Raw genomic sequence first — 25,838 nt, 5'->3', positions numbered from 1 at the left:
ACTGTTTATTCGTTTCAGTGTGATGCTCAGCAACGGATTGATTCGTACGGCTAATGAGCTAATGCTTTTCGATTGCGTGAATAAATATTCGACTTTCAGATTGGTATAATTACTCCCGAATACTCGATGTCCTTATCATGCAGATTTAAATTATAATCCTTAAAGTAATATCATCAGAATTCAAACGTCGAATTGCTATATTCTCACCGGGTCAGCTGTAATTTTCACTTCAATCTGCTCCAGACCAGCATTAACAACAAGTCAATGTGTGATGACGAATCAGAAAGGTCACCAGTTGAATTGCTCAATTGGCGAATTTGTAACAGTTTTGGGAATTTTATCCATTCAAACACGTTGTTCCATCTGATGTTAAGATGTCACGAATGTAGCAGTAGCAAATCTAGCTGTATTAAACTTCTAACCACCTTACAATCGATTTTTTCGAATGGCATTGGGCCTGACCACGAACGTCACTTCACGGTGAAAACGAAGTGAATTGTATACAACGTTACTACGGCTGCCACCGTGTGTGTAGAATCCGGAAGAGTTCATCCGTCGTGACAACGTTGATGAACTCGGTGTTATTATGAATACCACGATACTGTCATGTCACGGAGAAAAACAGGTATATTTGTCACTTGTGTTTTAGATGGTGAAAGCTCACGTCACGCGGAATGGAGTAAGTTTAATTTCGTATTTATTTAGCTGTTTTGCTAACATTTTGAATCTTGTCTTGTCTTGTTTAAGAAACAAAAGATAAACAAACAGCAATTTACCCGCCTGGTAGCATTTTTAGAACGAAATTCTGACGTATCCAGAATACGTAAATTTGTTTATTTGAATTCGGTAAATGCGCTATGGGATTTAATAACGATTGAAAATGTAGTTCCCGTAGGCCCATTGAAACATGGCGAAAGTCTACTTCCGATTGTCCTGAATGAAAAGAATTTTGACGTAGGATTACGTCTTTCGGGAACATATTGGGGTACAAATTGAAAATCAAAAATCGAGCACATCGTGAAAATTGTCCAATTTCAAACGCTTATTGCTCAGTCATTTCATGATGGATTGATGAGATTTTTGCGTCAATAGATTTCGGTACTCCATAACAATTTTTTATAATGAACAAAATAATATATGTCATTAAACTAACTTTCGAACAATGAAAAATCTCAACCCCTATCCTAACGGAAATACCCACTTCTGATTGGTCGAAATTGACGACACATGCGGCGGGTCCCTAACAGAGACATCGAAACCAAGCTGCCTGGGGGAAATCGGCATTGCAAATACATGAAAGTAGGGGGAATTCTTGTTCCTACCGAAATGTGTTCCCTAACAGAGACATCAACACCAAGCTGCCTGGGGGAAATCGACATTGCAAATACGTAAAAGTAGGGGGAGCTTTTGTTCCTACCGAAATTTATTCCCTAGCAGAGATATCAAAAGCAAGGTGCCCGGGGGAAATCGGGATTACAAATACAGTAGCACCTCGATTATCCGCGAGCGGTTGATCCGCGGTGCGGATTATCCGCGAAGGTGAGTTCCCTAGTAATTATATGAACCTTCCCGAAATTTGTCAGTGAATGGTAGAGTCATGCTTTTTTGTTTAAGTCTTGGCTTTCACATTATCTGATCAATGATGAACACGACCTTACAGATTGATAGTTCAATAATTTCTGTATTGATGAAACATTGTTTTCGTGCTAAAATATTTTTTCGTGTTTGTACCTCATTTTAGTCATCTATTGCGTTATCTGCGATTTTGGTTATACGCGATGACCTGGCTCGACTATTTCGCGGATAATCGGGGTTCTACTGTATATGCAAGTCGAGGACATTTTTATATTTCAAGTAAGGTGATTGATACGATTAATTCCATCAAATAAAATTTAAATTTGGAACTTTAATGTTGGTTGCTTCGTGAAATTTCATATCAATGACCGATCGTGTGTTGTGAAAAATTTAGCACAAGTGTAAGTGTAAAATTGTATATGGTAGCAGTTGTGTTAAAGATGATTTGATATATGGACCGATTTATTTCAACTTTCATAAATAAAAACCAAGGTGTGTTTCCACTCGAGAACAGGTCGTTTGGTTCAAGCTGTCTGTTTTGTTGTGTTCATTTTCACCCAAGGAAAATTTATACGGCGAAAAAAATTGGCAAAGTGAAGAAATATTAGAAAAAGTGATTTCCCATATGCTCTACATATAGTATTGGTTGTTGTTAGTCCAATTAAAATTCGCATTGGGTTGAATAAACGCTCAGAGAGTAAAAATTATGAAACAAAATTACCTTTTCCATTTCAAATGTGTTTTCTCTATATTAAAGTAAAAAGTTTTTACTGATGAGAAAAAATGATAATTGTGTTCGGTATTGGTAAGTATGTTTTATTACATTGGTGAGTTTTTTTTTTATTTCATCCATACATAATACAGGAAGCATCTCGTCTAGGATCACAGAGGGCGGTTTTCATCATATTTCGTTCCACTTCGGTATCTGTTATGTGATACGCCCCATCCAACGACCTTCTGTCATCATCACTCGGTAAACACTGCTGGAGTGAACAAACAATACCCAACAGCCAAATAAAACGGCCCTTTTCAGGGCCACCAAATCATTATCTAAGAGTTTAACGATGTAATTCTTCGAAAATATCCTAAATCATCAGATAGCCTAACGTAATCCTACGTCAACTATGCGGTCGTGCTTCGGACACAACCCTCCTGTGACTTTTTTTTTGTTTCTATTTTAAGGATTAGACTAAGAGAGAGTTGCAACACCAAAAAATGGCAATGGATACCACTGACCCAAATACGATCATTATGATTGATTATGTATAATAATGATTTATTGATATTTTGAATATAAAATAATAACGGTAAAGTTTTTCCAACATTGCAGAGCTAGTTTTTTGTAATTCAAACATTCACAATTGGCGGACCAGACCAGAATCAGGACGACAGTTATAACTTTTTACGTTATAGATATTTTCAACGGTATTGTTTTGAAGACATACTTTGAATGAACGAATAAAAATGAGTCTATCATTGCAAAGCATTCACAAGATACTGTTTTTAAATTCTTCTCTAGTTCTCTTTCCATAATTTTGATATCCGTCTAAAGAAAATCTGAATCACTTTCCGCATTTGTCAAATTCCATGAAACCCATCAGATGTTTTCTATGAGGATTATACTTCTAACGCTGCTGACCAGTTTCTGTTTAAATAATTAAATCAAACCTCATGTCATGTATATCAAATTACACGAGAATGGGAAGGATAAAAGGATTAAACTTCAGAATCCCATATGGAGGTAGCTCGGATTATACTGATCGTGAGGTGGATGAATTCGGGTTTGTTCTGAGATATAGAAGATATTATTATTCATCAAAATCGTAGAAACGGTTCATGAAAAAATTATTTTTAATATTTCTCACTATTCAAATGAGTAAGACAGAGCTAAGTACAAGAGTAAGCGAGATTTCAATTATTAAACATAAAAGTCATGTTTTATCTCTAGCGTAAAATTATATTCTGTCAATATTTTCCGATTCATTCTATCATTCTTATTCCACAGGAGGAGGAGAGTAGAGGTTTATCAATTATCAAACATAAAAGTCATGTTTTATCTCTAGCGTAAAATTATATTCTGTCAATATTTTCCGATTCATTCTATCATTCTTATACCAGAGGAGGAGAGGAGAGGTTTTGTTCTGGAATCTGAATTGAGACTGGATTCTGAATTTGTAATCTGAATCTAGCATCTGAATCTGAATTCTGAATCTGAATCTTGATTCTGGATTCTGAATCTGAATTTGAAATATGAATCTTGAATTGAATCTGGATCTGAATGTTAAATTTTTAGATTTTTGGATTTTTAATATGTATTCTGAATTTAGATTCTGAACCCTGATTCTGACTCCGAATTCTGTGCCTGATCTTTTGGGAAGCTAACCCAAAGAACTTATCTAAAATCAATCGTCCTGATGATATGTTCCGTTATGCATCGCACATACACTTAGGGGTTTATTCGCCGGATAATAGCTGTTACAGCCAGAGTTTGGACCCTCTGCTCTGTTTTCAATGGTTTATACTATAGAACTACTCTATACTCTATAGAAATCCGTCATTCGCAAGCGGAGTTACTCTGGCTCTGGATCTAATATATGTATTCTGAATCTGGATTCTGAGTAAGGATTCTGAATAAGGATTCTGAGCCTTCCGAAATTTACTAGGGGAAGACGAGGTAAGACCGCCCCCTTAGAAAACCAATTTTTAGTTAAACGTCCTCTGGGATTTTCGCTATTTGTGGTGCCGCATATCATTGATTATATAATAATATACCACTAAAAAATGTATAGCTGTTGATCTTATCATTTTTTAATATTTTTTCATTAATTTTTGAAATGATAAAAAATACGTTTTATTTGGCTGGCGGGGTAAGAACGACCACCCGCGGGGTAAAACGGACCACGACGGCGTTAGACGAACCAAGACTATTTTCAAACAGTTTTGTCTAGTAGGTGATGTCTGTGATCCTTTAGGTTTCCTCAAAGTCGTATTTAATTCTTTTTGTATACCTTTTATGTCCTTTGACGCTTTGACTCTTTTTCAATCCTTCCATGTAGTCGTTGGAAGTCAACTCGGCTATGATCTCTGTAGCACGTTTTCTCTCCGTAACACGAGGACCTTTCATTTAAGGAGCAAGAAGAGTACTAATAGTAAAGGTTTCCAAAAAAATGGAAACTTCTAGAGACGGTAGCCATTTATCTCCCAATCTTTCTTTGGGTATTTCCGTGCAAACGAAAGTTTCGTCTACATTAAATTTCCTTTTCGGTCGAACATCCGTGTGCTCCGAGGTACATGCTCCGTTGAACCACCTTGGAAATGTTTCTTGCTCTCTTAAACCTCCACATGCCAAATTTGGTTCCGTTTGCTTCATTAGTTCTTGAATTATGCAGAAATGTAAGGCAAAAAAAGGCACGCCAAATTTGGCTCCATTTGCTTAATCAGTTTTCGAGTTAGCCAGAAATGTGTCTTTCTTTAGTATGGGGGGGCTTGGAGAGAGAGGGATGGAGTGTCTACCCACCATAAAAACATTTATTGCACCCTAAACCCTCCATATGCCAAATTTGGTTTCATTTGCTTGATTAATTCTCGAGTTACTCAAGTTCACCGATATTCATGCTTTGAAGACTTTGTACTGCACGTTAGTTCGTGGTATTCTTGCGTATGCTGCTCCAATTTGGTCTCCCCATTACGTAGTTCACGCTTTGTCAATCGAACGGCTGCACAAAAACTGTTTTACGGTTTGCTCTGAGACGTCTTCCATGGAACGATCCAGCCAATCTAACCCCGTATTCCGACCGATATGAGCTATGAGGATTGGAATCATTAAGTCCCAGGTGTTAGTCTTCAGAAAACAAACGCAGCGCTGCGCTGGAGTTTAATTTTCATCAGTGCGCGTTAAGATCAAACCCGTATTATCTCTTGGTGCGAAGAGCACAAAATTCATAAACACGGCAGCGCAAAATGTACTCGGCGCAAAGTTCAGATGCTAAACATCTCTTCTCACTTGTGTGATGCGCGCCTCATTCTATACACATACACTAGGGTGCCAATGAATGTATGGGAAAAAATCGATCCTCAAATTTCAAAAAGATACCCTAAACAAAATGTTCACCACCTCGAAAAAACACCCTATGCCACCATACTAAAATCAGCTCAATCGGACTTGAGGGAGAGTGGCGCAAAGCGGTCAAAGTTAGAGTTTTTTGAAAATCGATAAATCACGCAAGGGGAGAGTAAAGGAAATCAGGATTTTCGAAATTTTTTGTTTGATGCCAAATGTCTTAAAATAGCATGAAACGTCGACGCTCAGGCTCTGAGCTATGAGTATCTGACCCGTTAACCATGAAGCTGGATTTGTTGGTTTGGTTCATTGCCAAAAAGCAAAACATGCAGCTTAGTTCAAATTATCATATTCTTATGTAAAGGGGCGGCCAAAGTCTGCAACAACTAAAAAATATACATCAGAAAGGTATACAATGCGGTTCTTTATGACGAGATTGTATGTAATCTCAGTCATCTCTCCAGAAAACAAAAAACCAGTGACCATGTCTCGTATATACATGAAACATTAAAGGTTTCTTTTTTTTTTTTTTATTTTCCCGATATTCATCCAGAAGTTACCTGAAGCCGCCAAACGTCTTACCAAAAAACTAACCATCAACCACCCTCCATCAGGCAAAGATTGAATCCATCTTCACTCCAATCGATTTCAAAGCTCACCTGAAAGAAGAAAGATAAAAATGAAAGGAATTAAAAACCGAATCATTTAGAACACACACACACACACAAAGAAGTCAGCAGTGGCGGGGCACTGATAAGATGGGCTAATGAAAATATTTAAATTCCAAATCGAACTGAAAATGAGGATTCAATGTCCCTTCGGGAGGGAAAAAACCTCCCGACGACCGTGAGGAAACGCGATCGAACACCGTTTCGGTCTCCAACTGTGAAAGAGTCGGGGGATTTTAATTTGGGGGAAATTATTTCCAAAGCACTGCTGCTGCTGTTCGCGAGACCGAAAATTGAAAATTCATGACCTGCTGACGCGCTGCTGTCTGCCATAATACCCTCCTTTCCTCCTTTTTGCGCCACCACTGTGTCAGGCTGCCGCTAACCAGTGTTGCCACACGTACAGATTTATCTGGAAAGGTACAGATTTTTTCGTTATTTTTGGTACAGATTCTGTACCGTACAGAGTACAGATATTCGTCAAGAAGATTGGTACAGTTTTTTTCCATTTGTGAAAATTCTTACATTTGAACAAAGCAACATTGAGGTACATGACAACTTTTACGCCGCAGTATCGCTTGGTGATGCTGATCATAAAAGCATTTACAATGCAATGATTGATCAGTTTCATAAGGACGAAATTCCTTACAAGGATCGTCTGAAAGGATTCGCGTCGGACGGTGCGACGTATGTTTTGCATCAGATAGATTGAATCGTTTGTTCCAGGCTGAAAACCCAGAATTCACAATGCTACATGAAGAGCTGAAAGATTTTTATTTGATCATTCTCACTAATATCTGCGAGGAATCTTACGTTGTTTCAATGTCCAATGCTATTTAATATGAAAATCATTTGAAAGCGACAAGAATTTTAGATTGGAATAGCAATACAAGAAATTATCAGAACAATGGACAGCGAATGGCAGATCATTTCAAAGGTTATTTGTCGCCGTTTTTTCGTGGGGCTGATCAAACAAATGAGAAAAAGATTCGATTTTGATGATTCGACGCTCAAGTCTACGGCAATGTTAAATCCCAGAAACTTCTCCAATTTGACTACCATTAACGTTGTGTTAGAAGCGCTTCCAGGATTCTACAATGGAAATGTACAAGTATGGAGAATTAATTCTGTAGCCTAAAGATAAAATTACTCCGTAAGGAAATCACAATTTCAGAAAACGAACATGTGCAGGTTTGGTGGACAAAAATTGGATGCCAAAAATGAATTCACGGTTCGCTCGCCTTTTCGGCGCTTCGATTGTTTGTAACGTTCTCACTATGCCTCTTTCCTCGGCAACTGACGAGCGATTTTTTTTCTGAATATAATTAGAACAAAAATAAGCTTTGAAATCGGCTAAGCAACGATACAATGAACGCTATTTTGAGATCAAAAGATTTAGTCAAACATCGTGGTGGCAGCTCGAAAATTTTAAAAAATAATAGTATGCAATCTAGATTCAAAAAACTATGTATACAGCCATTCTATGCCAAATCGATATAGTGCTTCTCAGATTTTCGTAAAAAGTGGTAGTTTCGTTCTTTATCGCAAACTATTAGACCCGTTTTTTTTGACGTGGGACTACGTCTATCCGGAGTATATAGAGGTAAAATGAAAACCGAAATACAGAACATGCAGGAAAAAATGACGAATTTCGAATGCTTATAACTCGAACATTTATTAATAGATCGGAAAGTGGTTGCATCAATTGATAGGAGATATTGTTACGCATCTATCACAATTAATGAAATGTTATTTTTCCTGAAATAAATGATGGAATAACTGTAAAATGTTAAGCGCCATCTAAACAACCCAACTGCCACGTTTTGATAGGCCCGATTTACGATTTCCCCAAAACAGACTTCAAAACCAAGGAGCTCAGGGGAAATCGGCATTGCAAATAAATAAAAGTAGAGGGGGGGGTATGTTCCCACTGAAATGTGTTCCCTAACACAGCCATCAAAACCAAGGTGCCTTACATTGCATGGCATTTGTTCAAATTCTTTAGTTACACACCACACATGTTGAGTTAAATTGAATTAGAAAATTGTTTCATTCAATCAAAAATTCAATCAACATGAACGAATGAATACTAAGCCAACGGTAGTCCCACGTCAACCTCGCGGTTATGCAATAGATATAACCTACTCATTTTTAATTTTTCATTAGGATTACCATTTCCATTTTAGGGTGGTCCGAAAAATCAATTTTTTCGCATTTTTGCAAAAAATGACTTTAAAAAAAAAACTATAAGTTTCTAACTACTGGACCGATTTAGAAGTTCAACATATTAAATTAAAGCCAATTAGCTAGTATTCTTTGGAAAAATACTACAGTTGCAGAAAATTTGAATTATGTTTTCGTTAATAATGGTTGTATTTATTTTTTATAGTTTTGATGGTCTCGGGACCAAGGGCGCTATATATTTTTTATGAAAAGCCTTTTTTTAAAAAAAATACCACACTTGCCAATTATTTGGATTATAGTAACATCCGGTCTAATTGCATACAAATATTGAACGAAAACTAAAAACATGTTAACTTTAAAAAATCATAACATAAAAACGAAAAATAACACCTAAAAAAACAAAAATATAAAAAAAGATGACGTCCTTGGTTCCGAAACGATGTGAGCTATAAAAAAACAAATATAATCGATAATTACGGAAACAAAATCCACTTTTATTCAGAGTGTAATATTTCTTCAAACAAGACTAGCTCATTGGCTTTAATTTGATATGTCGATCATCTGAATCCGTCCAGTAGATCAAAAGTTATGATTTTTTGTAGTGAAAAAAATGGGAAAAAAATATTTTTCGGACCATTAACTTTGAAAAAATATAACTTGAAATCGAAAAAAAACGCCTTCCTGGTTTCGAGATATGTTAAGTGAAAAAACCTCAGCTTTCCAGAAAAAATATAAAAAAATATAGCGCCTTTGGTCCCGAGACAAAAAAAACTATAAAAAACAAATATAATCAATAATAACGAAAACATAATTCTTTTTTTTTTGCAACTGTAGTATTTTTCCAAAAAAGACCAGCTAATTGGATTTAATTTAATATGTCGAACATCTGAATTGGCCCAGTGGTTCGAAAGTTATGAATTTTTGAAAAAAGTCATTTTAGGCAAAAATGCGAAAAAAAAAGATTTTTCGGACCACCCTGAAATGGAAACGGTCACCCTAACAAAAAAAAAAAAAAAATACGGGTCTAATAACTAGCGATAGAGAACAAAACTACCACTTTTTACGAACATCTGAGAACCACTATATCGGTTTGGCATGGAATAGCTGTATAAGCATCATCAAACACACGAATGACTTGCAAATGTAAATGTAGTACTTGTAGCAAATAAATATGTATTTTTTTAATGCTAATAAATTATTATTTTTTCTACAACGAATATTTTGGAAAAAAAAGAACAGATGAGAAAGATTTTTGACCCCTCTGGAACAGGTTTAAATGTGGCAACACTGCCACCAACTACTATCCGCCGTCGATTTGATTGTAAAAGATTGGAGGAAAATTTCATTTTCAGATGAAAACACCGCCATCCCTTCCACCTTGTCCGTTTCCACAGAAACCGGGACAACGAGAGAGAGATAGCGCACAACAAAGGATGCCAGAGCGCACAGAACGACGGGAAAGATTGGACGCTCCGAACCAGATAGTGAGCACAAGGACATTCATCGCAACCCCCGCCCGAGCGCGGAACGAACTGTGGGAATGTAGTTCACAGTGAGTGAAGGTATGCATCATTATTAATTTCCATAGCTGCACGATGAACAAATGGGGAATTTTCTTGATGTTTGACACAGAAAATTCGGGAGTGCGAACAAAGGCGAACGGGAGAAGGGCGCGCCAAGGGAAGCTGTCAGTTTTTGTTATCGCTGTTCAATGTCTGTGATGTGAAAAAAAGTGAAACAGGCAAAATGAAGAGCGTCAATGGAGTTTGAAATTAATGAACTGTGTCGAATGGGGGTTTTCCTCGTTTTATTTTCATACCTCACTGCATTAGAATTATGGGTTCCGCGAGTTCCACTAAGTTGAATTCGACTCTCTGATGGGCAGATCCATCAAAATATGACGCGTCTCAACGCAAACAGCAATATTTTGTTTGTATTTGCATGAATCAATTGGAATATCAGTTCCACTACGACCAGAGGTTGTAAATCAAAGCGATAAACCTTCGAGTGCTTGCCACTCGTTTTCCCCGTGGAGATTTATGGCACAGAAGCACACAGAAACAAAAAAAAACTATGAACCTGAAAGTGAGGGTTTCGACTAACCAAATGGACGCGAGCACTAATCCGTACAGTAAACAACGATTTTTTTGACCTTTCCAGCCATAAACAAATATTTACAGATGAAACACATAAAAAAACTGATATGCGTCCACAAAACTAATATTTAATATCAGTGCATATCGGAGCGTTTTTTTATTTCATAATTTGCACGGGCACAAAAACATACACATGTGTGTGTGGCCGGATAAGGGTTTAAGTTGGTCGTGTTTACCGGCGGATGCAGCTCCACTCAGCCGCTTCAGAAGCGGAACGGGAGTCAATTAAAAACAAATAAATTACGAAACCAAGCAAAATATTAACAGCGACGCGCAGCGCGCTTGTTTCGGAATAACACCCCCCCCTTTCTGTCGCTGCTGATAGAGATGATATGTGTTTCATGTTTTATTTCTGCAGCTATTTTCTGCATAAAAGTTAACAACATGGACAGTGGATGGAATTGATGCACAGAGACAACGGGTGAAATTTTGTTTGGTCGTTTCGGGTACCGAGGATGAATACAAAGGTTATTTATTAAAAAAAAGAGTAAAAACTCAAAATTCCATCGTAATGGCTTTGTGTAACTGGAAGCGATTCAGAATCTTTGATTGGGAGTATAGAATTTATACTTTATATTATATTTTGAAACCGATGATAATAATTAAGAATAAATTTCGACATCTGCCATTTCGAATCTGGCTCTACTAAATCAGAAGTCAAAATATATATCATAAAAAAAATCAAAAAAAAAATCTGTACCTTTCCAGATATATCTGTAGTGTGGCAACACTGGTTGTAGGCAACATTTGATCGTTTATATTTTTACCCAATAACCTACAGCATCACTACAGTGCATTGCAGAGAAATTTATATTCAAAATTTCTTTGAATTCATCGTCTATATTTTGAAATGAATCTTCTCTCACCAAATGAGGAATGTATACCAGCAGTAGATGAATTGCTGAGTGTTTTTATTTTGAACTTTGATGTTATTTGTTTCGATCATAGATATAATTACTATAGTTTCAACGCGTTATATAAAATTTTATCATGTTGACTTTGAATTCAAAATGTTTCTCTTGAATAATATTACACTCCGAAACGTATTCTTTCATCAACAATTTTGTGGCTACTTGTACATACACATCATATAAAATAATGTGGGTCCTCAAACTCATTATAATCTTGTTATTATTTCTTGAATTCTTCAGATATTCTGGTTTCATGAAACTATCTAGCACTGTTTTGAAAAAACCCGAAAATTTTTGAGTATTGGAAATAATTTGGTATTCAATCGTTTCGCAACGATCAAAGTTAGGTACAGCTGTGTATCACGAGAACTTAATAAAATGTGAGCATTATAAATGTGCAGACCGGAAAACTATTATGACAGTTATTTTTCTGAAACAGAAAAATTTTGACAGAAATCTCAGTTTTTTCCAATGGATAGTTTTCATCCACATAACGTGTAAGTACTTAAATCAGGAGAAATCAGGATCATTTCTGAAAAATGAGGCTAACTTGAGTCTTTATCAGTATATCAGGATACAAACCAAAAAGTCTGGGAAATCCTTAAAAATCGGGAAAGTTGGCATCTCTGCTTCCGTGCAAACAAGGAGTCGTGCACAAATGAGGTAACGCAAGAAGAGGAGGGGGAGGTGGAATCGTGGTTGCGTTACTCACTGTGTGTTGGAGATAACAATTGTATTACCTAAGAGCAATTCCAAATGAAATCGTTCTAAAATGCAGATTTTAAAAACATGTATTTTTGATTCGAATGAAAGTTTGTATTCCGTTTGGGTTGAAGGAAATATTCCCATTTTTATTTTCCACAGCAATTGGGATTTATTTTACTCAAGTGTAACTTTTGAAAAGAGCGTATCGATTTTAGTAAGAGAAATCTTTGATAATTTATACCTCAAAAACTATGAATCGTACCGAAATAGTGTCTTAAAAAGAGTTATAGCGTAGTGATGCTATAACTTGAAAAAAATATACACTGAGAAAAAAATTAGTACTTAGTATTAGTAAATTTACAAAAAAAAACTTTAATTTGCAATATCTAAAATATGTATTTTTATTCTTTTTTTAACAATCACTTATGTTAACAATCATTTTTAGCCACAAATTATGAATCCTAATGTGATTTAAAGTGGCTCCCGTGGCCGAGTGGTTGGCGTTATACCTAACATGCCGGGGGTTCGGATTCGATTACCGTTCTGGTCGGGGAAATTTTTCGTCAAAGAAATTTCCTCCGACTTTGCACTGTGGTCACGCGTATTCTAGAGCTTGCCACTCAGAAGGCCTTCAAGGCGTGTTATTTGGCATAGAAATCTCAACTAAGTACTTATTAAAATGACGCAAGTCATACTACGTTGAGACGGCCTCTAGGAACGTTAGTACCTTTTAAGAATCTGATTTAAAACAAAAAAGCCATTGTTGATCGAAAATCCAAAATTTCAGCGTTACTTAATTTGTGCTTCACGCCTTAAGGGTAACTGGCAGACAATTGCACACTGAAATTTCAGATTTTCGTCGCAGGTTTCTGTAAAAATCATCTGGCATCTATGGAACATGATGGCAGTCACTCTAACAATACAAAAACATCCACAAGATTCCAGGGATCCCGTCTACCGAGTGTGATAAGCTTATGTTAATTTGTAACAGGAAGAAACATTCATGAATGGTGGAATTTCAAAGTTGATTTTTTTATTTTAACACGTTGAGTCCCGAATTATTCTCCCTACGCTTTCCATTCAGCTCGCATTAAGGGCACTTTGCACAATATCAGTGTCGGTCCCCGTTTTGAACAACTGTACATCAATGTTATGAATAATTGATTAATGAAGATCCCGATGCTCTTTAGGATATACCCTTCCGTATAACATCCTTTATCGGTATCAAACAACATTGTTGTTCAGTTAATTTAGTTGTTAAATGAGATGTCCGGAATTTGAGTCAAAAATTAAGTGTTCTAAATTTATGTCAAAACGGTATGCATTTTCTAATAATTCACGAACATGATTTCAACTATAATACATTGGTTATATCTCGAGAACGGTAAGTCCTAAGATAAAACGTTATATACTGTTTTTCACATAGAATCGAATGTAGATTTTATTCTTTATGTTACTTTTCTTAAATGGTTACAATTTCACAAAGTATTGAAATTTCAAGAAATCATTTTGGTGAGATAACCACGGCATTACTGTACGTCAAACTTTGTTAAATTGGAAGGGTTTTTTAATAAAAAAAATACAAAAATATATCGAAAGAGGGATGTTTCGTCATATAGGTTTTTAATATTAATTTAATTTTTTAGTAAGATTTTTTAACAGTGCATTTCAATTTTTATTTTTTCTAAATGGTGCATTTATTTTCCAACAACTATGTCAAACATCATACTTTAATTAGGCATCTGGATCTTGGTTTACGGTTTTTTGAAAGAAGGATCAATGATTTTGAATGCGTACTTTTTGAAAATCAGCCGTAATTTAGGCGAAAATTTGGTCATACGATAATGAATATTGTGATTTTTGGTAAACATGTTATGGGAGGATATAATATTTAAGCTGCATGAAAGATGGCGAAAGATTGTGAAACAGAACTATGGATCTAAAATTAAATGATTGATTGAAAATTATGTTTATGTTTTCTCAAAAATCGACATGAGAACGTATATTTTCTTCAAATCTCATTTCGCCAAATAGTTGAGAGTTCGGATTTTTAGAATCACATCACTTACCGCAGTGAATCCTGATTTTTGTTAACCATTCCCACTAACAACTATCCCTTCCATGATAAACGCTAGGGAACCATGCTATAGAGGCGACCCTTCTGGCCTTCGGGCGGCAATTGGTTGGTTCAGGTCAATCACAATCACAATCACTGATTTATATTTTCATTCTTCCTGATTTTTAGAAATTATAGTTGGCAACTCTGTGTATAACGCTTTACATCGAAAAACACCACGCTTCCTTGTGCTGTTCAGACAACATGGAATTATGAAGTCAAACATACAACCAGATCGAAAAATTGATACTATTCGATATGAATTTACCAGCGAATGAATAATATCATTTCTAGAATCTATCCGAAGCTCTGTTCACAAGAACACTTTCTCTTGATTTTGTCACACAGATACCACCCTATGCATTCCGTACTATCTCCCACAATTTCATCGAACACATCCAAAATTAGGAGGGTTATGAATCCTAGAACTTTACCGGACGCCCATAGAAGTAGCGTCGTCGTACAGACCAAGGTGGTGTACAAATCCTCGCTGTCTCCCTCTCCCCTTCCATCATCTTGTTGCTGTGGTCGGCTATTCCCGCGACGGGAATAGCGTACACACGGTTGGCCGCAACTCGGGAAGGTTAAACTGTGGAACAGAACAGAACAAATTCATCCACACTCCGTTGTTCTCGGCATCTGGGTCAGCAGCAGAAGGACTAGCTTGGCTGCCTGGCTGGCTGGCTTTTGGTCATTCGTGAAACCAACACCGCAGCACACAGCAACATCAGCAGCGGCAAGGGGCTGCTGCTGGGAAATGGAATGTGTTTATTAAAATGTTTCATTATGATATCTTTATTTCGGCACGTTGTTATTCTTTCATAGTGTTCTCTGTCGAGCGGGAAAAGATGATGCGATGGTGGGAGGAGCGCCTGACAGTGGAAAGTATGCTGGAAGTATTTTCACTAATTTTATGATGATAAGAAGACAGCGATATTTGCTCGGCATATGGAGGCGAGCTTATGCTGGTTTATTGCCTCCATTTCGATGTGATACATGTGTCATGGGGAGGGGTAGTTATGGGGGTAATTTAATAATTTGTCCTTAGCTGAAGAGACACTTCAAGAGTAAGTAATACACCTCAAACGATGATGGAATGGCAGCTGTAAAATTCTGGAATCAGGAAAAAATTAAAAAATCTATACTTTTGTTCCAACTTGATATTTTTTTTCTTTATTTTCTATTAAAGGGTGTCCCACATCGAATTGCATCACAGAAAAAAACACTGAGAAAATTACCCATTGGGTATTCATGTACTTACAATTATTGGTCAGTTATTTCCTGATGGATTTACGAATACTAGTATCAATCGATCTGAGCACTCCATAACAATTCATCACAATGAATAAAATAATATATTAAATGAAACTAACTATCAAACAATCGAAAAATCTCCAAATGGAAATACCTCGTTCTGTTTGGTCGAAATTGAAGATACGGAGGAATCGGCATTGCAAATACATCAAAGTAGAGAGAACTCTTGTTCCCACCGAAATGTGTTCCCTAACAGAGACATCTTAACCAAGCTACCTGAGGTAAATCGGCATTGCGAACACATGGAAGAAGTGTTGCCACATATACTGATTTTTCTGTAATGATACAGATTTTAAGCATGTGTTTTGACCAAGAATCTGTATACACATAAACTCACAAACTCAATCAGGCAATTCGAACAGTACTGAACTGAACTATTTTTGCTACTGTCAAATGTGTCAAAGTTTCAAAACGTGTTGCTACAGAAACTGTGAACGCAATTATCAAATCAAAATTATTTGTTGAAATCCTAGGGGGAAGTGTCTCAGTACAGTTGCCAAACGACATCATGGCTGAATTCAGGAAGGCCATGTATAAACACCACGAGGAAAGTGAGGGTATAAATGAATGTTTATAACGCGAAACAAAATGAAATAAACTCTTTCCGTCGGTTTTCCCTAAAAATACGTTTTAAAATGTTTTTTTTTTATTTTGCATAATTCTCTATGTATTTCAAACTCTCACTCTAAGATATTACACATTTCTGATCAAATTAGACCTATGTGCGAGGAAGAATTGCACAGTAAACTTTTTGCATTGGCCTGAAAATTGAATAATAGTCTTATTCAGAAAATTACTGGCAAGCTCTACCAGTGATCACGAGCTTAAAAATATGGTTCAAAATCCGCAATACAGATTCCAATTTAGATTTTACATTGTCCTACAGATAAAAAAGGTTTTTTAGCTCAGATATACAGATTTCGATGTGGCAACATTGCATGAAAGTAGAGGTAGCTTTGGTTCCAACCGAAACGTGTTCCCTAACAGAGACATAAAGAACAAGCTGTCTGGGCAAATATATGCAACTCGGGGGCATTTTTATATTGCAAGTAAAGTGAGTGATAGGATTAATTATAGCAAATCGACAAAAAAAAAATTTCTCGAGATGACAGTAGATCTCGACGTTTCATGCAATTTGAAGACATTTCACATGATTTTTTTTTTCGAAAACCCCTATTTTCTTTATTCCCCCCTTGGGTGATTTTTCGGTTCTCAAAAAACTCAAACTTTGACAGCTCTGCGACAGTAGTAAATGAAATCCGATTTAGCTGATATTTTGCATAGGGTAGTTTTTCGTGGGAATCAACATTTTTAATCAAGTTCCCTTTTAAAATTCGAGATGGCTATTTTCATTGACACTCTAGTGCGGTTTATATACCAACTAACCCTGGTACGTCATCGACACCAATGGCCATATATTAATGTACCCGAAAATTTGTAATTCTAAATCTACTCGCTGAACATTTTTCAATCACTGTTATCTATCTTAAGTCAGTAGTCTTAATGTGAATTTTGAGCGCGATCTGTTTTTTAGTTTGATTACAGCGTCATTTAGAACAAGTTGATTTTTTTTGCTCAGCGATTTTTGAATTGTGTGAAATTTTGTGTTGCAAACAAAACTTCTTCTTCCGAAACGTTGAAAATGTTGCAGAATGCACTTGGCGATTCAAGTATTTCGAAAACACAGGTGTATGAATGGTATAAGACATTCAAAGACGGCCGAGAACAGATGAACGATTTGCCATCCAACTATTAAACTGATGAAAACATCAAAACCTATAATAAAAGGAAATCGTCTTCCAGTTTGAGAGAGCTACCCCGTCTCCCGAGACCGTTTGTCATATTTTGGTTGATGTTTTGGACATGAGAAAAGTCGCAGCACGACTAGTGTTAAAAGAACTCAATTGTTTCAAAAACTTCAACGCAATCATGACGTATCAACGCATCCATCAACGTATGATGGATAAATGATTTTGCTATGCTGTGCTAGCTAGCAAATGAGCTATTTTGTTTTGATTAATATTGTGTTAATGAGAAATTGTTGATTTTTTCCAATATCCGATATCCGGCCGAATAGCAAATATTGGCCGGATAGGTCGGATATCCGTTTCATCTCTAGTATCAATGTTTATTTTATAGTCTCTATGTTTGACTCACTTTATCTCCAAATGGAAATTCCTCTGAATTTTGCTCTTGAAACATGTTCAAAGTTATGCTAAAAGTAAAAAAAATGCCATAATAATACCAAGTGGAAAGACCACCCAAAAATATCAGGATAAAGGCATGCGTATTTCATAAGCGGAAATTGTTGTGAACTGTAATACAAAACAATCCGTGCATTGCTTTTCCACATGTTCCTTTTTATTTAAAAAAAATAATGACATAAATTTAGGCAAAAGTAACACGAATCGATAAACATATTTCTTGAAATGTTTTAAACAGCTAAAAACTCAGGATTATAACTTATGTTACTTTGTTATGTTGCTGTTTAGGTAAAGTTAGTAAATAATGATGAAAATGAATCTTATGATGTTTTCCTACATACTGTTAGTTAAAGATTGATTCATTTAGAATCCGAATTCACAAAACCTCGGGATTGGCTAAAGTTACAACAAATGATTTTATATCAAAACATCAAAACATCTCGAGTCATTTCAGAACCCTTCTTCAATTCTGCTTGACAATTGCCCAATATTTTTCTATTGGGCGGAATTAGGGGCATTTGGGAGGATTGAGGTCTTTTTCTAGGTAATCAATCCCATTGTCACGGTATCACTGAAGCACCGCTCGACTGTAGGAGCAGCTTGCCAAAACACTAAAACTTCACCGAACGTTTCTGCAGGCACTCTCTCCTATAAATTTGCGAGTCTATTATCTTGTTTGTGACGAGAACCTTGGTTTTCTGTCCACAGCTCCCACACAAATCCCTTGCCAAATCCAGAATTCCATGGCAAATTTATCAGCTAAAACGAAATTAAGTTTGCTGGGAACGTCTTCTCTAGAATTTCATGCCTGTGAGATGTCCAATATCCCTTTTCATGTACGTTTCGTCATCCATCAGTATGCATCCTTCGTACTAGGTCAAAACCTTATTGTACAACTTTCGAGCGCGTCTTTTGGCCACCAGATTTTGCTTCAGTGTCCTGTTCGGTTACTTGCAGGCACATAAATTACGATAACCTTCTCGCATACGGATTTTCCAGATGATACTTTTTAAGAGTTGTGTTTTTGGTGATGTCGTAGGTTTGCGTGATTTATCTCAATCTCACTACCTTCAGCTTCCGATCGTATGTTCCACTAAGACGTGTCCTCTGATCCATCCGAACAACAGCTAGATGTTCACGAAAACGTTTCAGCACATCATACACTGTCAATGTAGTACCTTCTACGATTTCGCGATTCTAGTATCAGACCACACCGGATTTTTAATGTCGGTGTCCAACACTAATTTTTTTTCTCGTCATCCATCCTACACAACTTTTGCTGTCAAAAAATTTTAGATACGCCTGCTAGGATCGCGGCTATAAAAAAACAATGATTCCAGATTCCAAATGAAACATAACTTAAGGGTAGAAAGATAATCGCTTGCACCGCTATTCTTCAGCACAAGTGTTCAAGCCATATTACAGACCATACAATGCAAAAATGCAAATTTGTATTGGTATTGAGCTGTGGTTTCAGACATGAGACTATAATAGCTTATTCACAATACCTAATACATAGTTTATAGATTGTTTTGATAGGATTTCCAATGCTCTGATTGAAATTCGGGAACCTATACCCAGGTCACTAAGTAACCTTTGTTGAACCTCAGTACCTACTCCGAAAAAATATATTCACAGATTGAAAATGTGTACGTTATATCGAGGGTATGTAATAACGAGGGTACGTTATATCGAAGTTACCCTGTATTGGGTTTAGATAGGACATATTCACAAAACATTGAGAAAAAGACCAATGCAACCTCATTTTACGGTAATTTTTTGTTTGAAAACTTGCTAGAACATTTATTCGAAATAATTTATGATCTAAAAACTAATTCTGTATTGTTTATTTTTAATTCTAAGACATCCTAAAAAAGTTACGTTATATCGAGTTTGCTTTATATCGAGGTTGCCTTATATTGAGGTATGTAGATGGTTAATTAGAAGATCAATCAATGAAGAGTTCTGCGATTGGACCTATGAACGTTCGCTTAGTAAAAAAATGTGAATGTTTGAAAATATTCACAACAAAAAAACAATTCTGGGCTGGATGAACTTTGCCGGATCATCTAGTACAGCTGTAAAAAGTGATTCGATAACTGGACTACTCGTTAGAAAAAGTATATTGCTTCAAAAGAAGTCGTTAATATAAATTTTGATCTATGTATATTGGGTTGGGGTTAAAGAAATGTCGTATTTCTGATCGAAATTTGACGCTTTATTTAACATATGTACTTAAAATTATCCAATTTAAGTCAAATATGCGCCGTTTTGTTTGCAAACTTGTTGCCATTTAGAAGACAACTTCATTATCCCCCCTTATAAACCCCCCCCCCTCCCCACCTTATTTGCAAAAAACTCAGACAGCCAGTTTTCGCAAGCCTCTTTTGAGTCCAACTTAGTATCACCAAGAGAGTTTTGCATGGACCGGAAGAGATGGTAATCACTTGGAGCCAGTTCCGGACTATACGGTGGGTGCAATAGGACATCCCATCCGAGCTCCCGTAGCTTCTGGCGGGTCATCAAAGATGTGTGAGGCCGAGCGTTGTCCTGGTGGAAAACAACACCATTCCGATTGATCATTTCTGGCCGCTTCTGGTCAATCGCCTGCTTCAAACGGTCAAGCTGCTCACAGTAGAGAACGTAGTTGAGGGTCTGGCCATAGTTGAGCAGCTCATAGTGGATTGTTCCTTTCCAATCCCATCAAATACACGGCAAAACCATCCTGACCGTCAATCCGGGCTTGGCGATGGTTTGGGCCGGCTCATCGCGCTTCGACCACGACTTTTTTGCGTCAACTCGTATGGAACCCATACATCTCGTGTGGAACCCATACAGCTTTTTTTTTGGAATCCAATCTTCTGCAAATGGTTCCAAACGGTTTTATGGTCTATACCCAGTTCCTGGCCAATCGAGCGAGTGCTCACATGCCGGTCTACTTGGATGATTTCAACGATTTTATCGGTTTACACGACGATATTGGCCTACCGGTAGGGGGTGTATCTTCGACAGCCATGCAAATGATACACAAATTTCTGCATTAATCGAGAATTAATCAAGCAAATGAAACGAAATCTGGCATGTGAAGGTTTAGGGTGCAATAAATGTTTTTAGGATGCTTTGATACTCCCTTCCCCTCTCTAGAGAGGAGGGGTAAGGTGCTGAACAACTCGAGAACTAATCAAACAAATGGAATCAAACTTAGCATATAGAGGTTTTAGGGATTGATAAACGTTTCTATGGTAGTTCGACACTCCTACCCCTCTCTAAAGGGGGGCTGCCATAAAAATAATGCACTTATTTCAACCGAACATATTCCAACCAAACACGACAATTGAAAATTTTCATAAAACTCTGCAGGAAGATGGGAAAATTCGAAAAATTCAATTTGCATGTGTTCTACAATTACATGTTGACAAGCGTTGTTAGTCCATTGGATGTTTGCGGTGAATGGTGCCAGAGCGCTCGAGAATCATGCGTACCATTGAAGCAGAGAATCCATTTCATGAAATAGCTATTGCTCTAGTCATCGCTTCTATCTTCAATTCACAAATTTCGGATCATACCTTTCGGTCTACCGAAACAATGTTCCTATTCTCTGCTGGAAACTAAGCTACAATAACCACATTCAAGTGCCGAGTCAAGTGCACCGATAGGGGGCAGCAGACGTTGCGAAAATGAAGACGATATAGGAGTCAATTGCATTGTCTTCGTCGTCAAACGTTTATAACGTTTGGCAGAGTGCGCTCTCACTCTCTTTCGGTACGACCGGATGAACCACACAGTTGCTTTGTCCTTACACAAATAGGCCAAGCAAAGTTATAACCTTCGCATGTACCATCTACCATACCAAATGAATGGGGAGATGGTGGAGTCTCTCATCACACATATTGGTGGAAGCGAGGGGGGAGGGCGGGCGTCAGATTGACCCATAAGCTCTAAATTTATCACATGTTCAGAGAAGATATTCTTGCGGTCACGCTAGTTTTTCACTTGAACGGGCCATTCCTGTCTTGTAGAAGAATAACCTGAGAGTTGGAGGGATACTGTGCGAAGGATATTGAGTCTTGAAGAGACTATATAAAGAGGCTCTCTTCAGCATCACACAGAGCGGAGTATCGCATCGTTTGTTGCACGGAAGGGTACGGATTGTTTCATCTTTGATGTTTATTTAGTTTCACAAGCAAACAGAAGCAAATATTTGCTTCGTTCCTTTCGAATTCCTCCTCCGGATGAAGACGATGATGATGAGAGCTGCTTGGCTTCATGACCGGTGGGCGGTGGAAGGAGCATCAATTTACGATTGAAAATTGTGATGCCTCAGCTTTCTAAAAGGTCCGCTTCGTCCACTTGTCCGTTTCAATTTAATCCTTTGTTCGGACGAGCTCAAAAACCAAACCACACGTGCTATGTTACATCTTCATGATTAAAAACGATTATGTAACACTTGGGGGTTTCAGTTCAACGCCCGACCGTCATCGCTGTGTCGTTGTCCTCCAGCATGAGTCAGCAGGGAGAACTTTAATGAATATGCAAATGACGGCAAAGGCACATTGCTTCTGTCTCATTTAATTCCGAAAACATTTGCATTCGGTACCGCCTCGGCAGACAGAAATCATAATTCCATAATCTTTCCCCACAAGCAACACGTCGCCGAAATGAAAATTCACAACAACAGATTTCATTGCGCCCCCTGCGTCCACCAGCCCATCATCCCCGTTGTTACTATCCTCTCTGGTTCAGGGATGATTGCAGCATGCTAAAGAATGGTAGACACTTGCGCAGCACCATTCAGGGATGGAAGGAATGTATTCACGTGTATTACACATCTCCCCACTGCTTCTCTTCTCCCTCGGTTGAGAGGACTTGAGATCTCGTTGTTTTTCGTGTCAGGCACTGAAACAAGAATCGTTGAGGAATGCAAAACCACAGACGATTAAGCAGCAGCAGCATTCGGTGACATTATCTTGCTCTGCTAGAGGTGAGAGAGAAATACGTTTGCAACATGCAAACAAAATAGTTTTTCTCGACTGCCTCGATGCCTCACGCGAGACTGCTATAATATTATGCTCAACTAATTACGTCCTCTTGACAAAATGATGCGACCTTCCACAGGAAGGTAGGAATAGTTTTTGAAGGAATTTGTCTGAGATAAAATTAAGAGACAAAGACTTACGCTATGACAAACCTCCGCACAAGGGACCCGGTGTGGATTCGTCTATGATTTCATTCAAAGTTTCACTGAACGCTCCTGATGTCAGAAAGAAACGTTTCTCAGTTGCACATCGTATGCTGGCGCCACGGGCCAAGATACATGTTCTCCGTCTGAAAATGCAGCAACATCTCGAGCGTCTATAATGAGGCGAGAATATTTTCACCTGCGCTGAAAAATACATAAACTATGCATATTACTTCCACACCCTACGCCTGTTAACAAATTGATCCGTTTTCCACGGGAAAATTACAATCCGCTAGTATCGTTGCGGCTCCGACGCCCGACTTGCCTTTCTGACAGGTTAGGTGAATTTATCGCTAGCTGCTGCTGCTGTTGGTTGTGTTCACAGGTCTGGTTTTATTTGCGTGGCACGTGAGAATTGCATTTATTTTTATTTTTTGTCTGGAAACAGCTGTGAACTGCGGAGTCGAGAAAGCTTCTAACATCATTCGCCTTGTTTGGGGAATATGTTCAATGAAAGGTATATCCCCGAGGGGATATACCACCCACCACCCGATTCAGTGGAAAAATTCAGTTAAGCCAGATTCTTCCTGGCGATCCAAGCTTGCCCAATTCACTCGAGAACATTGAGATTTTTTTGTGCTTTCTCGTACATAAGATACATAAGATAACATAAGATAACAGATGTAAGTAAAGATAACAGATGGCAATTCCACAAATTGCAGAGCGATTTGGGTGCTTTAATGTGGTAGATAGAAACAAAAAAGTTTGTCATGATTTTTTGGAAGAATTTAATAAACACCCATAAAAACATTAGCTTTTGAGTTTTCTACTTTTTAAATGGTACTTAATTCCCCTAATTTGAATGTTTTAAAACTTAATTCTATACTAAATTTTGTCATATTTTAAATGGAAACAAAATAATCGTTATAAGTGACGTTCTTTTGGAATGAGAATCAATTTAACACTTAAATGCATGATTTTTCCTTTTTGTGTACACTAGGGTGCCAGTGAAAATGGTTACCTCTAATTTAAAAAAGTTACCTCATAAAAAATGTGCACCACCTCGAAAAAACATCCTATGCCGAATTTTAGCTTAATCGGACTTAGGAGAGAGTGACGCAAAGCGGTAAAAGTTTGAGTTTTTTGAAAATCGAAAAATCACTCAAGGGGGGAGTAAAGGTAATCGGGGTTTTCGAAAAAAGTTTTTTGATGCCTAAGACATTTGCATAAAAAAGTCGAGATCTAGTTCCATCTCGAAAATTTTTTTTTGGTCAAAAATTGGCATTCTGGGACTTTTTTTTTTTGGAGTACGAAACGAAAAGTATGGTTTTGGGTGCTAATAAAAATGGTTATCTCGATTTTTCATTCGGAACTTGCTATGAAATGTTGATTTGCACGATAATATACCCTATGTAACATATTAGCTCATTCGGCCTTCATTTACTGGTGTCATAAACGTTAAAATTTGAATTTTTTTGGAAAACGAAAAATTACCAAAAATCGAGGTTTTCAAAAAAAATGGATGCCAAATGTCTTAAAATTGCATTACTTGTCGAGATTTACAGTTATCTCGAAATTTTTTTTTGTAAAAAAAATGTTTTTTGACACTTGGTCGTTTTTTCGCCTGAAAAATCGATTTTTGGCAAATTTTTTTTATATAACTGTAAATCTCGACGTGCCATGGAATTTTAAGACATTTAGCACCAATTTTTTTTTAAAAAAAACCTTAATTCCCGGTGATTTTTCGGTTTTCAAGAAACTCAAATTTTAACGTTTGTGACACCAGTAAATGAAGCCCGAATGAGCTAATATTTTGCATAGCGTATATTATCGTGCAAATCAACATTTCGTAGCAAGTTCCGAATGAAAAATCGAGATAACTATTTTTATTGGCACCCAAAACCACACTTTTCATTTCGTACTCCAAAAAAGGAACTAAGTCCCAGAATGCCGATTTTTGACCAGAAAAAATTTCGAGATGACACTAGATCTCGACGTTTCATGCAGTTTTTCGATATTCAAAAAACTCAAACTTTGACCGCTTTGCGCCACTCTCCCTTAAGTCCGATTAAGCTGAAATTCGGCATAGGGTGTTTTTTTGAGGTAGCGAACATTTTGTATAGGGTAACTTTTTGAAATTTAAGGGTCGATTTTTTCCCATACATTCGTTGGCACCTTAGTGTACACTGAGCGAAATAAAAACAGCACAACTGCGTTTTTTTTGGCGATTTCAATAAAAATTCCTTGTATAAATATCTGATTTTGCATCACAGCTCACTTTTGTCCCGTTTATTATCTTTTGCCAACATTGTGATGGTTATTCTGTGGACTGTTTACATTTAATTCCTACATTTCCAAAAAAAATCAGTGCCAAATAAAAATAGCACCATTTCTTCTTATTGCAAAATTCAAATTTTATTTCAAGTAGGCGTATTTAATAACCGTTAGTCCGCGGTCTACCGGTTGCCCGCGTAGGTATTCCTAGGCGCCCGCCAGTTGGTCTAGGAGAGTGTCACCTCTAAACGCAATGGATTAAATATCCTTCCACTTTTTGCCGTGATCATTTCATAAGGTGTTTATGCTAACCTCGATAAAACATATTAGTTGGAAGAGTAGATATTTCTTCGTTGAAGTTTCCGTTTTAATATTTTCATTCAGATTGTTAGTTGTTCGACCATAACTTGTGATTAAGGCAGTATTCTAATCTAGATATTTTACAAGAATCATTTTTTTCCTTCATATTTCTGTAGTTCAGGCATTTAAAAA

The 25,838-nt window shown here is 37.1% G+C and overlaps 1 protein-coding gene across 1 annotated transcript in view; it reads right to left on the bottom strand.

Annotated features, from left to right (window-relative positions):
- LOC129770127 (ras-related protein Rap-2a) overlaps positions 1-25,838 on the bottom strand; it is a 500,200-nt gene that overhangs the window by 98,081 nt on the left and 376,281 nt on the right. The gene's annotated exons all lie outside the window — the stretch shown is intronic.

This window comes from Toxorhynchites rutilus, chromosome 2, assembly GCF_029784135.1.
Source record: "Toxorhynchites rutilus septentrionalis strain SRP chromosome 2, ASM2978413v1, whole genome shotgun sequence".
NCBI lineage: Eukaryota > Metazoa > Arthropoda > Insecta > Diptera > Culicidae > Toxorhynchites > Toxorhynchites rutilus.
The sequence above is the reverse complement of the archived record's forward strand: the minus strand, read 5'-3'. Positions and strand labels throughout refer to the sequence as shown.